Genomic DNA, 8468 nt, shown 5'->3' with positions numbered 1-8468 from the left:
ACAGAGTCTCACTCCGTTGCCCTAGCTGGAGTGCAGTGGTGAGATCTTGGCTCACTGCAACCCCCACCTTCCAGGTTCAAGCAATTCTCCTGCCTCAGCCTCCCGAGTAGCTGGGATTACGGGGTGCGTCGCCAGGTCCAGCAAATTTTTGTATTTTTAGTAGAGATGGGGTTTTACCATCTTGGCTGGTTTCAAACTCCTGACCTTGTGACCTGACTTGCCTTGGCCTCCCAAAGTGCTGGGATTATAGGGGTGAGCCACTGTGCCCGGCCTAGTTACTGTGTCATGGGCTCGTCCTGGGGAATGAACAGTGGATGGAGACAGAGTCCTAGGCATAGCCCCAGAGTCACTGGACTGGTCCTGTCCCTTCTCTGGCCCTTGATGCCCACTTCTGCAAAATGGAGAGTGGATGGGGGACATTTAGGTCTCTGTTTCCTCAAAGGCAACCTAAGTGGGTTCATATGGGATAACCCCAGAAGGAGCATGTTGGGGAACCTGCTTTTTATACATAGTTTAAGGGGCGAGAGAACAGCTCTGGTCTGGTCCAAGCCATTGCACGCACTGTCCTTGTGGCTGGACTACTGGGAACATTTCTGGCATTTGGGAGGAAGGCTTGAGTGCTGTTTTCCAAACAGCACTGCTTCCCCATCCCAAGAGAAAACTGGCAGAGGAGAGCCGTGCCCTCACACTCCTCCTCTCTGCATGGTGGTAACACTTCAGTGGGCTCTCTAATGAGCCTGCAACCCTCCCTAAAGCCAAGGCTTGTTTGCTTCTCCCGGGAGCCTGGCACTGAGCCCTAGATGCTGTCATTGTCTTAGGGACAGACTCCCCTCCCCCAGTGGTTTCTGTGGCTCACACCACTGGGTTGGGCAGCTTTGCCCAGAACCAGGCTCATACTTTGGAGCTCCTTGAGCGGTTCCTCCATCCCTGTGGCTCCTGAGAGCAGCAGGCATCGGCTCAGCCAGTGCTGTGTGAGCATGTGCACCTCTCTGTCTGGAAAGTTCTCAGGCTGGGCGAGCGGGGCCCATCTGCAGACACTTCATTCACAACTTGTTACTGGTTGGTATTTCTCTTCCAAGGGAGGCGGAGGTGTGGTTGCAAAATAAATCTTAGGTTTTTTTTTTTCTTCTCCCCAAACAAATCATTGTGTTGTAATGCGGGGAGAGCCCCTAGCCGATGACATTTTTATGGGGCTGCCTCTGGCGAAGACTGTAGTGTCTGCTTGGGCCATCCAGAGGGTCCGTAGATCTCTTTCTCTCTCCCATCGCCATCCCCCGCCCCCTTTCTCTCACAGTAATACAACTTCAGTTCAATACTTGTCTAGAATTCTCAGTGGGGCTACCTAGGCTAAGAGGGGGCGGGGGCGGGGGAGATGACATCATATCCTCACCAGCAGATTGGCTGCTTTCAGGCTTCAGGAATGATATCATCTCTGCTTGTGCCTCCCCGCCCCCTTTACTTCCAGTCCTTTCCTGGCCGGTCAAGGCCCCCCTCCCCAGCACCCTACCCCAAGATACCCCGTTGCCTTGGAGACCACAGTTTTCCACCCCGTTGTCTGAAGGAATGGCAATTCATTATATGTGTGACGTGGGGGTGAAGGGTGCAGGGAGGGAGACCCGGGCTGGACGGTTGGGAAGGAAGGGTTGTGGACAACAAAATAATGAACAGAAATATGTTTCACGCATGAGAAGCAATCCGAGATGGTAGTGAGGGAGAGGTCATGGCAAACAGTGTTTATGGCATGGCAAACAGTGTTTATGGCATGGAAAAGTGAAGATTCAAAAAAAAAAAGCAGTGGCCAAGATATTGTGGAAAATATCCACCCCCTCCCAGAGGCAGCTCATTAGGAAGGTTTTGGTGGGAGACCCGCAGGGGGTGGGGTGAGGGGAGGCTGCTGTGTTATCTTAGGAGGAAAGGCCATCCCTTCTCTTCCCTTTGGAAACGTATGCAGTGAGACAACTCTCTCCCCAGCAAACTTTTCTCAGGGAGCAGGCAGTTTCTTGAAAAAATGAACCAGATGAGGATCCACCCACCTCCAAAAAAAGACTGGCTGTCTCCAAGAATGAAGCACCAGTCTCTTAGCTGGTATCCCCAGGAGACCAAGATGGGAGGGAAGAATTGCCCATCGAGGTTGTATGAGGTGCGTGTGTATCTGGGTATGTCTCCATGATCTGCGGTTGAACTGCATATACCGATCGTGTTCACTAGGGAATATTTCAATCCCGATTTCCCTGGGACAGGTTAAACACAGCAGCTCGCACATTCCCCTGGGTTCTGTCCTAACTCCTCTCAAGCCTTCCCCACTCTTGTCTCTTTCCAGAGGCTCTCAGTCTCTCTGCTTGCACTGTTAACGTGTGTCTATTTATTATATTTCTCTAGGTGTGTTTAATGTTTGCTTTCTTGTCGGTGGTGGTCTTTAGATTCAGGAATTCAAGGTTTGAAGTTTAGAATATTGGTGGGGCATCCTGGCAGGAATTCTGCTTTTTTGGATCCCTAACGATGTGTCAGCCCCCAACCCTGTCTCTTCTTGGCCTCTCCTAGGCCGCCTCTGCAGTTGTTGTTACAGGCGATTCGGAAACTATAGCTCTCTAGTTAGAAGGAAAAAAATAAGCCCATGACAAAGAGGGATATTAAACAGGTACCAACACCTACCTGAGTGTTGAAGAATGTTGGGTAATAAGGGGAGAGTCGATAGATTCATTTTAGGAACAGATTGTTTTAAAATGTGTGTGCAGAGATCGGAGTATATTTTTTCCCTATGTCTACAACATACTAGCAACTCAATAAAAGTTGGCGATTTTTATCTTCTTGTTTATTCTTACAGATTTTGACAGCTAAAAGTGCATTTTTAAATACCAGCTAAAATGGATGAAAACTATATACCCCATACACAGACATACATACATGTACATGTGTGGGTATGTGTGTACATGTGTTCTCTCTATATATACATAAATGTCTGTGTGTGGGTCTCTGTATGTGTATCTATGTGACTGCATTTCCTTATTTCTGTTTTTGAGCTTTCTCAAATGTTTTGCAGTGAGTAGGTATTACAAATATAATCAGGGAAAAGAAGCTATTTTTAAAATTCGGTCATTGGGCAGGACGTTCCAAAGGGCAGATGAATGTAACTTCCAAGATGAAGTAACCGGATGTCTGTCAACTCAGAAAACAAGGTGTGCGTTTGTCCCCTGTGGGGTGGTGACGTGAACCTCTCTAGAGTCCTGTGGCTCCTCTTCATTCTGCCTTGGCTAATGAAGAGGAAAAGCAGCTTCTCTGAGTGCTAGAAATGGAGGTGATCTCAGGCAGCTTTCTAATCCGTCCTCCTCCCATGTAAACTGAAAAGTGGATCTCAATCCAGGATTTCCACAGTCTGTCACCTCAGAATCCACATGCCCAAAAGCAAAGTCATCATTTCTGAAACTGTCTCCTACCATCCCCTAAAGTTCCTGTGTTTACCCCAAGAACCACTATTTTTATCCAAGCTAAAACATGTGAAGTCGTTTTTGATTAATCTCTGTTTGTCAGTCTCCAAGAGTCATCAAGAACAGTTCAAGTTTTTTTCCAAGTGTGTCATTGTACTCAGCCTTTCCACTGTCCCACTTTTCTAATTCAAGGCATTTCCTTTAACTTCCAGCTTAAATGCCTTCTCCTCCCTGAAGACTTCCTTGACCACTCCTATCTTTATGGATGAACATCTAACTAGAATAGCGTCATGGCATACGGTGTTTATGGCATGGAAAAGTGAAGATTCAAAAAAAAAAAAAAAAAAAACAACCAAGGAGTGGCTAAGATATTGTGGAAAATATCACTCCCTCCCAGACACAGCTCATTAGGAAGGTTTTGGAGGGAAATAGAATAAACAGACTTTAGTACTGCCATCCACCCTGACCCACACATCCTGGCATTGTTTGGGGGATCAGACCTGGCTTCCCACCTGGACCACATGACTCTAGAGAGCAAGACTTAGTAAGGTCACATAGTCGGAGCTCAATATAATTTACTGGTTAGAAAAAAGGAAGGCACTTCTCTTGACAAGCCATGTTGGTATTTTACCTTCTTTCTTTTATAGGTGTAGTCCTCAAACACCTGACCTGAATGCCTACTGTTTCATTTAAGCTAACTTTTCCACTTCCTATTTAGTCTGATTTCTCACATGTTCTTGTCCTTTAAGATACCAATGAAGCTCTACCTAAGCTCCACCTTCAGAGTTTAATTATTCTCCCAGTAAGTAGTTCCATATTCTCTTAATTGATTTGAAAGGCACAATAGTCTAAGGTTTAAGGATGTAGGTTCTAGAGCCAGGGGAGTCTAATATGGCAACCACTAGCCACATGCACCAAGTAAATTTAAATGCATTATAGTTAAATAAAATGCAAAATTCACTTCCTTAGTCACATTAGTGACTTTTCAAGGACTTAATAGCCACACGTGGCCAGTGGTGACCCCACTGGAAAGCACAGACATAAGACATGTCTATCACTGCAGAAAGTCCTCATAGACAGCACAGGCTAGGTCCACTATGTGTGCAGCCTTAAGCAGAAATACGGTATTTGACTTTCTGGGCCAATTTCCTCATTATTCCTACCTCCTTGAGTTGTTCGAGCCTTAAATGAGTGAATACACATAAAACATTGGGATATGTCTAGTACATAACCACCACCATTCATTCGTAGTTAGCTATTACATTCTGCAGCAAGCCTGTGTTCTGTCAGTTCATCTGTGTGACCTCATCATGGGTTTGTCTGCAGTTTTGGGGAACAGCATTCTCAGTGCCTTCTGCGGAGGGCCCTCTTTGATCTCCCTTAAAGGACAGCATTATCTGACCAGAGGTAGATAATTCCTACTCAGTGCCATACACATTTCTTTATAAAGCCATCAGCCTCCCTTAGAAGTAAGAAGTACTCTGCATAGGAGCTGGGGAGGGGCTGTGAGGTTGGCAGTGAGCCCCTGTGGCTTTCAGGATGGGCTCCTTGTCTTGGTCACCACCAGGCCAGGGAAGCTCTGTTTTCTCCCCGGGACCTGGGGGGCAGCGAGTGGAGAAGCTGGAATGATGTTTAATCAGCCTGGGCATTCCTCACTGGTGACCTAATGAGCCGGCATGACTAAATGACCATTAGACGGAATGTTTGTGTGAACTCCAATAGAAAAGTTCCTCTCAACTTCCTGAAAAGGAAGATAATATATCTAAATAGCTTCCTGTCTCTTTGCTGCCAAGCAGCAGCCGCAGCAGCAAAATAGATTCTGCAGCAGGGAAATATTTAGCACGTTGGGTGCGCTCAGCCCCTCTCTGTTTGGAAGGGTGAACCCAGCAGGGAAGTGAGTGGGCCAGGAGACATTCCCAGATGCCTGTGATATTTGGAGAGATGACTGACAAATTGTTTCTGGGGTGGAGATTAGGATGACACGGGCCGGGTATGGGGGGTTTCGAGGAGCGTAGAACAGAGATGGGCTAACCTTTCAGGATCGTGTTGCTCACCTTGATGTGGTTGTGTCAGGGCCTGGAGCAATCTTTGCTTTGGTTCTTAGAAACCTCGGTTCATGTTTTAGCAGGAAAGGGAAGGACAGACTGCTTCCTGCCTGCCAGATTGCTTCCAAGCTCCGATGTATGTCTCTTTGGAAGACCTTTCCATTGCTATTAAAAATATGCTTAGGGGCTTTATTTTAAATGGAAAATGCTACTTTATGTATTCAAACCACAAAACAGAATCCAAAAAAATCCCACCTTCCATGTGCCATGGCTCGAGCTTGGGCACAGTAGAACTTTCTTAGAAGGTCACATTGCATGTCCCCTAAGCCCTAGTCCCCGAGGTGTTTGCAGTGGGGCTAAGGAGGTGGGAGAGGGAGGAGGAAGCAGGAGGTGTGCCTGTCTCTGCTGCCCTGGCTGGCAGTGTCTCTGAGGACCAGCTCCGGCAGTCTTAGCCAGGTACCTGTGGGCTCACCTTTGCCGGGACTGTCTCAGGTGTGAACCCCTCTCTCCACACCCCTCCCCAGACCTCCTGTATCCCTTTCTCTAACCACAGGCTACACCAGCTATTAGCAGCTGTTCTTGGGATCCAGACCAGAGATTGGCAAACTTTTTCTTAAAGGGCCAGAAAGCAAAACATCTTAGGCTTTGTAGGCCAAGAGGCAAAGTTAAGGCTATTAGGGAGGTACTTATATGATCATTTAAAAATTACAGAACCCGTTTCAGTTTGAGGGCCATGCAAAAGTGGGCAGTGGGCTGGGTTTGACCTGTGGGCCGTAGTTTGCTGACGCCTGTTATAGGTGATAGACTGATGAACAATTTCTGTTTCGTGGATAAGAAATGTTCATTGAGAAGTTACTCTGTACTAGATGCTGTACTGAATGCTGGGACATAGATGAAAAACAAAACCAGAGTGGAACACGAGCTGTGTCTTTTCTAATAGTTCACTTTCTAATGGGATGGCAGATTTGTTAAGAAGTTGCTTAAATACAAGATTGTAGGTAAGTTCAGGGGCACACGTGTTCAGAGGGATGGGGTTGGAGAGGGGTGTGTAGCTCAGCTACAGCCTATGGGGTGTGTGCGAGCACAGGAGAGCAAGCAAGCAAGCAAGCAAGAGCTTGCCATATGTGGCTATTTCAACTTCAATGAATTAAAGTCAAATCAAACTGAAAATTCAGTTGCTCAGTTATACCAGCGACATTTCAAATGCTTAGTTGCCATGTGCAGCTAGTGGCAGCCATATTGGAAAGAGAAGTGGGAGGAAAGAAAAAAGAGAGGGGCACATGGGATGACAGGAGAGAGAAAGACAGGAGTGTAAGAGAGGGAAAGATGTGATGATGAGCAAAGGGAAGACAGGATTATTAGGGAGGGGGAGGGGCCGGGTGTGGTGGCTCACACCTGTAATCCCAGCACTTTGGGAGGCCAAGGCAGGTGGATCTCCTGAGGTCAGGAGTTTGAGACCAGCCTGGCCAACATGGTAAAACCCTGTCTCTACTAAAGATATAAAAATTAGCCAGGCATGGTGGCAGGTGCCTGTAATCCCAGCTACTCGGGAGGCTGAGGCAGGAGAGTCACTTGAACCCAGGAGGCGGAGGTTGCCGTGAGCCAAGATTGCACCATTGCACTCCAATTTGGGCGACAAGAGTGAAAACTCTGTCTCTAAATAAATAAATAAGGGAAAGGAAGATGGGATGAATGGAGAGGAGAAGACGGGATGACGGGGGGTGGTGGGGAAGATGGGATGACAGGAGAGGGGGAATAGGTTTCCCGGCTCAGAGCCCAGAGGATTCCTTATTCTTTAGGACCCTTGAAATTGATCAGGAATCTTTTTGGCCAAGGCAAGGCAACCAGAAGTGCAGGGATTGCAGAGGACATGACATAGGCACAGATACCAAGGTTGAAAGTGCATGGAATTCTCAGAGCAAAAAATGCAAGCCAAGAAGAGCAGGAGAGGAGACTGGAGAGTGGGCACGATGGCGGAGCGCCAGGGCTGCCTGTATTTGTTATTCTCTGGTGGAAGGGGTCCCTAGGAGACTCAGAATCCATTGCCCCTGCTTCAAAACAATCGAGAAGAGCACTCTTGTGACTGTCTCTCACATTACAGAAGAGGGGACTGAGGATAAATTTCAGTGATGCCCGAGGCCACAGCAAAGAGAAGACAGGGCTGCAGTGAAATCAGGACCTTTGTGTTCCTCATCCCATCCCATCCTCTGTCCCTCGTAAAATGTCACCTAGCCGCCCAGACGCTACCGCTGTGCCCTTGGTTACCTCCAACCCACAGAGGCTTTGACAGGAGCTGTGGCTCTCTGAGCCACAAGCCCTCTGTGGCTATTTCAGTTTCAATTAATCAACATGAGATACCACTGAACATTCAGTTGCTCATCTGCACAAGCCATATTTCAAGTGCCCAATGGCCGCGTGTGGCTGGTGACCACCCTATTGGGTAGCACAGATGTAGGACGGTCCCATCGTCACAGCGAGTTCTGCTGGACAGCGCTGGTCTAGATTCACCAAACTTAGCAGCAGCAATCTCTGTTCTTTGCCGGGCTTTGGGAAGCTGTTAGAGATGAAAAGAAGAAAAGAAAAGAAAGCTCAGCTCTTCTTCACAAACGGGCTGTCCCTCGCAATGTGGGAATGTGTCACCGCCCCTCAGTGCAGTGAGCGAGGGAGAGGAGGCACAAAATGGGGCTGAGGTGGGGACTTCGTGTTTTCCCCAATATTACTAAGCAACCGCGTCCTAAAATCTCCAGAGCCAGCCACAGAACTTTGTTTACCAGGAAGAAAACACTTGAAAAGGAGAATATTTGGCGGAAATGCACTTGGGATTAACAGGTCCCCCCTCCCTTTCTTTTTCTTTTAATGCTGTTTTGTTTTTCTTCTGGGTTGTTCAAGGTACTGACCTAGCACTCAGCCCCCTTTTGCCAAGAAACTCTTTCCCTGCCTAATTAGCCTGTGGTATTGTTCCTGGGTTCTGGGAAGGGAGGGGAGGGGAGGGGAGGGT

General features: G+C 47.7%; 1 long non-coding RNA gene across 1 annotated transcript in view; it reads left to right on the top strand.

The window, feature by feature from the left end:
• The first annotated feature begins 789 nt into the window (after positions 1 to 789).
• Positions 790 to 8468, top strand: part of LOC108309343 — a 19925-nt gene continuing 12246 nt past the window's right edge. The window contains exon 1 of the long non-coding RNA XR_001827294.2: positions 790 to 1059. This is a non-coding gene — a long non-coding RNA (uncharacterized LOC108309343). The remainder of the gene's footprint in view (positions 1060 to 8468) is intronic.

The sequence above is a fragment of the Cebus imitator genome, unplaced genomic scaffold (assembly GCF_001604975.1).
Source record: "Cebus imitator isolate Cc_AM_T3 unplaced genomic scaffold, Cebus_imitator-1.0 Scaffold93, whole genome shotgun sequence".
Lineage (NCBI taxonomy): Eukaryota > Metazoa > Chordata > Mammalia > Primates > Cebidae > Cebus > Cebus imitator.
The sequence above is the reverse complement of the archived record's forward strand: the minus strand, read 5'-3'. Positions and strand labels throughout refer to the sequence as shown.